Source organism: Miscanthus floridulus, chromosome 9 (genome assembly GCF_019320115.1).
Source record: "Miscanthus floridulus cultivar M001 chromosome 9, ASM1932011v1, whole genome shotgun sequence".
Classification (NCBI taxonomy): Eukaryota; Viridiplantae; Streptophyta; class Magnoliopsida; order Poales; family Poaceae; genus Miscanthus; species Miscanthus floridulus.
In genome coordinates, this window is record NC_089588.1 from 133,466,997 (window position 1) to 133,473,601 (window position 6,605).

The following is a 6,605-nucleotide window of genomic DNA, read 5'->3' on the forward strand; positions in this document are numbered from 1 at the left end:
ATAATTCTCCATGAGCATGAAAATTTTACTCCGATAGAATAAATTGAGGAACCCTATATGCAAAATCCCAAGGAGGATGACTCTATAGTCACTAGGAAAAGTAAGAGGTAGAGGACTGCAAAGTCTTTTGGTGATGACTATATTGTATATCTTGTGGATGACACACCAACGACCATTGAAGAGGCATATTCCTTTTCTGATGCTGACTTGTGGAAGGAAGCAGTACGAAGTGAGATGGATTCTATTATGTCTAATGGAACTTGGGAAATAGTTGATCGTCCCTTTGGGTGCAAGCCTATAGGGTGCAAATGGGTGTTCAGGAAAAAGCTTAGGCCTGATGGTACTATCGAGAGGTACAAGGCAAGACTTGTGGCCAAGGGTTATATTCAAAAGGAAGGTGAGGATTTCTTTGATACTTATTCACCGGTTGCCCGATTGACTACAATTCGAGTTTTGCTTTCCCTAGCAGCCTCTTATGGTCTTATCATTCATCAAATGGACGTTAAGACAGCTTTCCTAAATGGGGAGTTAGAGGAGGAGATCTATATGGATCAGCCAGATGGGTTTGTAGCAAATGGTCAAGAAGGCAAGGTGTGTAAATTATTAAAGTCATTATATGGCCTAAAACAAGCTCCTAAGCAGTGGCATGAGAAGTTCGACAGAACTTTAACATCTGCTGGCTTTGTTGTGAATGAAGCTGACAAATGTGTGTACTATCGGTATGGTGGGGTGAAGGAGTTATTTTGTGCTTATATGTTGATGACATATTGACCTTTGGATCTAGCCTCAAAGTGATTGAGGAGGTGAAGGAATTTTTATCTAATAATTTTGAAATGAAAGATTTGGGAGACGCTGATGTTATTCTTAATATCAAGCTTCTGAGAGAAGGTGATGGTGGGGTAACTCTATTACAATCCCACTATGTGGAAAAGGTGCTGAGTCGCTTTGGGTTTAGTGACTGTGAACCTGCTCCTACACCTTATGACCTGAGTGTGCTATTGAGGAAAAATCAGAGAATAGCAAGGGATCAATTGAGATATTCCTAGATCATTGGTTCGCTCATGTATCTTGCTAGTGCAACAAGGCCTGACATCTCATCTGTTGTGTGCAAGCTAAGCCGGTTTGTGTCAAACCCGGGAGATGATCACTACGTGCTCTTGAGAGAGTGATGCGCTATCTAAAAGGCACTTGAGCTATGGTATTCATTATACCGGACACCCGAAGGTGCTGGAAGGCTATTGTGATGCCAACTGGATCTCTGATGCTGATGAGCTTTATGCCACAAGTGGATATGTGTTTTCGCTTGGAGGTGGTGCTGGTTCCTGGAAGTCATGCAAGTAGACTATCTTAACGAAGTCTACAATGGAAGCAGAACTCACAGCATTAGACACCGTTGGCTCTAAGGCCGAGTGGCTTCATGATCTCCTTATGGATTTACTGGTTGTTGAAAACCCCATACCGGCTATTTCTATGAACTGCGATAACCAGACTATGATTACGAAGGTTAACAGTTCTAAGGATAACATGAAGTCTACAAGGCATGTTAAGAGACGACTAAAATCTATCAGAAAATTGAGAAACTCTAGAGTAATATCATTGGACTATGTTCACATGTCTAACAATCTAGCAGATCAATTCACTAAGGGTCTATCACGCAATGTGATAGAAGGTGCATCGAGAGAGATGGGTTTGAGACCCACATGAAATTTACTATAGTGGTAACATGTTCTATGTGATCAGAGATCCCATGAAGTAGGATGGTGAAACAAGCTAGTAGTAAATTGTCAGGAAAGATCCTTAGTAAGACTCATTTCTTATGCATATCTTTCCTTTCTGTAAGGCAGGTTGGTTTTTACCTTAATGTGTTCCAAGTGGCTTGCTAAAGCAAAGATGTTGTCCTACAGAACATCTTTTGAGGAACACACCTATATGAGTCAGACTGCTGGTCACAGTCTATGAGATTTGGGTGATCTCTAAATACTCATGAAAGGCACTGAAGTATGACTTATATGCTTCAAATAGAGGGGATGCCTTTTGCAGCCTAATATCAGCTAAGGACTTTAGTGACATTCACCTCACACAAAACTATCAATTCAAGGCTTAGTCCATTATTCAGTTGTGACTAAGTGAAACTATTGCTCTAGATGGATGTTCAACTTAACAGTCTCCATCGAAACACTGATATATAAAAGAAATGTGGTTCTGAGACTACTTTGTTACAAACCCTAGAGATTGGTGGGGATTGTTGGATATATTATGGGCTTGGCCTGTATAATATTTAATAAATCAAATAAAACTCTATGGTACTTAAGCGTTGTATGGTTTAATACCGTATGGGATTTTCACTGAATGTTTACTCTATGGTACTTATTTGGTTGGAAATTATCCATCTTAAATGAGAAGCTGAGAAAAGGACAAAGGAGTGCCACACGCGCATGGGCGCGTCGCCGCCGCCGCCGGTGGCCAGGCCAGGCCGTGGGCGTGGGTGCGGGCGCGGGCCGGGCCGGGCCGAGGCCGAGGCTATGGCGTGGCGTGGCAAGGAAAGGCAAGTTGAGGTAGGTAGGCGGGCAGCGAGCGAGCAGGCGAGCATGGCCAGCTTTTGCCACTTAATCCACATAATCACGGGAGTTTGTCTCCTTTATGGTGGAGGCGAACTGATTGCGTGAGTTATCGTCTCTTCATATCTCCGTTTCCTAGGATCATCCGCTGCCTTTCTCCCTTCCCATCACATCCATAAATCTGAAGTCCTCCATCAGTCTTCCTACCTTCCTCTTTGCTTCCGAGAGAGACCACATCTCAGCCGCCCTTAGGTCTTCCCCGTCCTGTACCTCTGCACGCATGGAGTAGCGGGAGAGCAGGTGCCTCTAAAACCCTCGTCCACCTACGAACCTTGCACAGGGTGTGCGATGATTAGGTTTTTGGGGAGCGAATCCACGACTGCTCGTCCGACGTCTTCTTCCTGGTGATCGCTCACAGAACTCGTCTTCTTCCTAGTGACCATTCGTGGGACTGCACTGCTAACATCTTCCTGCATCGACTGTGGTCCACGACTTCGAGCAACGCACTATGTCGACTAGTGCGAATGGAGCCTCCAATGCCCTCGGCATGGGACCCTCCGCTGGATACAATCTTAATTCTATAATTACCATACTTTGCATTCTTACTGTATCAATCTGTATGTCATACTTGCATGCTGTAGCGCTTGTCAGAGATATACACATGCACATATACGTCGTCACGAACCTGCTGATGTTTTATTTCTGGATTAAATTGGCCATGAAAATGTCTAATTATCTAACATCTGTAATTTCAAAGTGCATGTACTCTTCTTTCTGTCACTACTACTTGTGCTCTAGACATCATTCAAATTGGATTGTTTGTTTAGACTCTATTGTTGTCACTTTTTTTTGTTCCAAGGTAGACTCGTTTGTTTTATGATGTTCGTATGACCTCTTCATATAGCTTAATCATATGACTTATTTAGCTTAATCCTATTGTGTTTCACATACTTATGCGCCGACAAGTTATACTTATAGCAGTAAAAAAAATTAACAATGGACCACTAGTTACAAATCCTTGCTATGCCACTGCAGATAACATTGGTGGTTCTAATAACCTACATGCTGACCGGCGTCAGTGCAACAAGCCAAAAAAAAGTTGCTCCTCATCAAGTTTAGTTGACGTACATACGTTTTGGTCTATTTGGCAATGGATTGATAACATGACGTTATGCCTGCGGCAAGCTAGCATATACCAGATAGGGGCAAATATTTACATTACAGGGATACAGGCTTCCTCCACTACGGGATACTGTGTATTTACCGAGTGTGAGTAACACTCGGCAAATAGTGCTACACACTCGGCAAACTCTTTACCGAGTGCCACACTCGGTAAAGTGGACTCGGCAAACAACGACTCGGTGAAGTTATTTTACCGAGTGTCTAATATCGGCGCACTTGGAGCAGAGAGTTACCGAGTGCTACAATGACACTCGGTAAACAATTATGACTTGACGGTCGTCAGCCTCCAAACTGACCGTTAACGGCGACGTTTACCGAGTGTCACTAGCAGCACTCGGTGAATAAATTAGCATTTCGTGATTAAAACAATTCCGCAAATAAATTTTTTGAATAATGTTTACCAAGTGTAGCTCCTAACACTCGGTAAAAGAATAACCATTTTCGTGATTAAAACAATTCCGCAAATAAACTTCAGGAATAATGTTTACCGAGTGTTCCCACTCGGTAAAAAGTAGTCAAATATTTCCGAGTGGGGACGCGGCACTCGGTAAAAAATGACACACTCGGCAAAATTCACAGAATCAGAACCAATTTGGTTCTGTTCGCTGTTTTACCGAGTGCTACACTCGGTAAAACTGACAGAATCTCTGTTTTACCGAGTGCTACACTCGGTAAAATATGTCCACATAATTTTTTTTGTTTGTTTCAATGCATATCCAGTCACAATAAGCAACAAAATCACAGGAAATTATAATAACATGACAGATAGGCAATATATATCACATATATGTCCACAAATGTCACATCCACTCACAATAACCAACATATGTCGACAAGCACCATGCAAAGTCCACAAACACCATCAACATATGTCCAAAGTCCACAAAGTTCAACCAAGTCCACAGTTCAACATACAAACCCATCAAACAAGGTCGGATGGCCTGTCACATGGTCGGAGGCCTACGGAGAAACAGAGTCAAGTCCAGGTCTTGATCACCCTGCATATCGTTGTTCGATCCAGCTGTAGAAGGTCCCTAGAATGAGATTGCACATGTGAGTTATCTGGATCAAAGCAAATTCTAAGGTCTAAGCTATGGTAGGTCAAACTAAGGTATAAGTCGAAGGTAGCTCTCTCTCTCTCTCTCCGTCTCTCCGATGGCGGCGGCTGTGGGGGACCGCCCGGTGGCGGCGGTGGTGGAGGGGAGGAGGCGGCCGCGGCGGTGGGGAGGCGTGTGCGGTGTGTGTATGTCTGTGCACGATTTGAGGGAGAAACGGCTAAGTGTTGAATGCTTCTGTTTACCGAGTGCCTAGATGTACGGCACTCGGTAAACTCAAGCACCGCAGCCCAATGACATGTGGGCCTGGTACATGTTTACCGAGTGCCCAGATCTACGGCACTCGGTAAACAGAAGCATGGCAGCCCACTGTGGCAGACAGGTGGGCCGTGGCTAACCTTTACCGAGTGTTTGAGGTCACACTCGCTAAAAGTATCCATTATTTCATGCAAAACAAAAAAGAAAAAATGCCAATTTAATCCTAAAATTCACCAAACTTTCACATGAACTATTTCATGTCATCTATTTACTATCTAAAAAATTCCAAGTTCAAATCATAATGTTGAATTTCACTCTTAATAGAAATCCTACTCGTCATTGTGAATGTTTAGCGTCTCTTTGGGAGATGTACCGGTTCGGCAGCGACGAATGTAAAAATACTTCCGAAACGTTATGAAAAATTTTCTATAACATAGATGTATGCTTCAATGTTAATTCTTCCAATCTCGTGATTTATCGAGTTCGATTTTAATTATTACAATTAAATTTACACGATATGTACCTAATTTTCATAAAGAATGAAAATTTTGTGAAATATAGTAAATAAATCAAAATAAACACCATATTTTGGAATGGAGTACTAAATATCATATGTGGATAGAGGAAAAAGAATGAAGGGAAAAACAAGAAATTTGGTTGAATTTTACCGAGTGTTGCGCCAATACACTCCACTACTACAGAACTGACGTCTAGTCCCGGTTGGGAACTGGTTTTAGTCCCGGTTTCACAACCGGGACTAGCGTTCCGGGACTAAAGGTGGTGTTCTTTAGTCCCGGTTTGCCACAACCGGGACTAAAGATCCTCTCAGCTTTAAAAAAAAATAATGCCTCCCACCACTGCGCCCTGTGAAATTCGAACCCAAGACCTCATGCACTGTCTCGCGCGGAGCTTACCACCCCACCTACACAACACATCTAACAATGGATGGGATGCTTTCCTTTTGAACTAACCCATCGGGGGACCTTTAGTCCCGGTTGGTGTTACCAACCGGGACTAAAGGGTCTACCATTACCAACCGGGACTAAAGGTTGGAGGACTTTTAGTCCCGGTTGGTGGCTCCAACCGGGAGTAAAGGAACCTTTAGTCCCGGGAACAAAAAATGCCAAGGCTAATGTCAAATTGGGACATCGTTCTAAAGTCTGTTCTCTAGTAGTGATGTGCACCGAGTGTTGTGCACTGACACTCGGTAAACATTTTCGGTCTTTTTTATTTGCTATGAGCGCTTGATGGGCGGAGCTGTTGTTACCATGATGTTTGCCGAGTGTATGCTCATAACACTCGGTAAACATGTCATGCCGTGACGCCGTTTGGCGCACGGTTGCTATCCTAGGTGACGTGGCACCTCAATACCGAGTGTCTGTTTTTACCGAGTGCGTCCCTTCGGTAAACTTGTAGTTTTACCGAGTGTCTGAAGTTACCGAGTGTGCTGACTCGGTAAAGCGGTCGACTACCGGGTGTTTATGTTTTCCGAGTGTTGGCACTCGGTAAGTACCGTTTTCCGAGTACCCCGACTTTTGACACTCGGTAATTG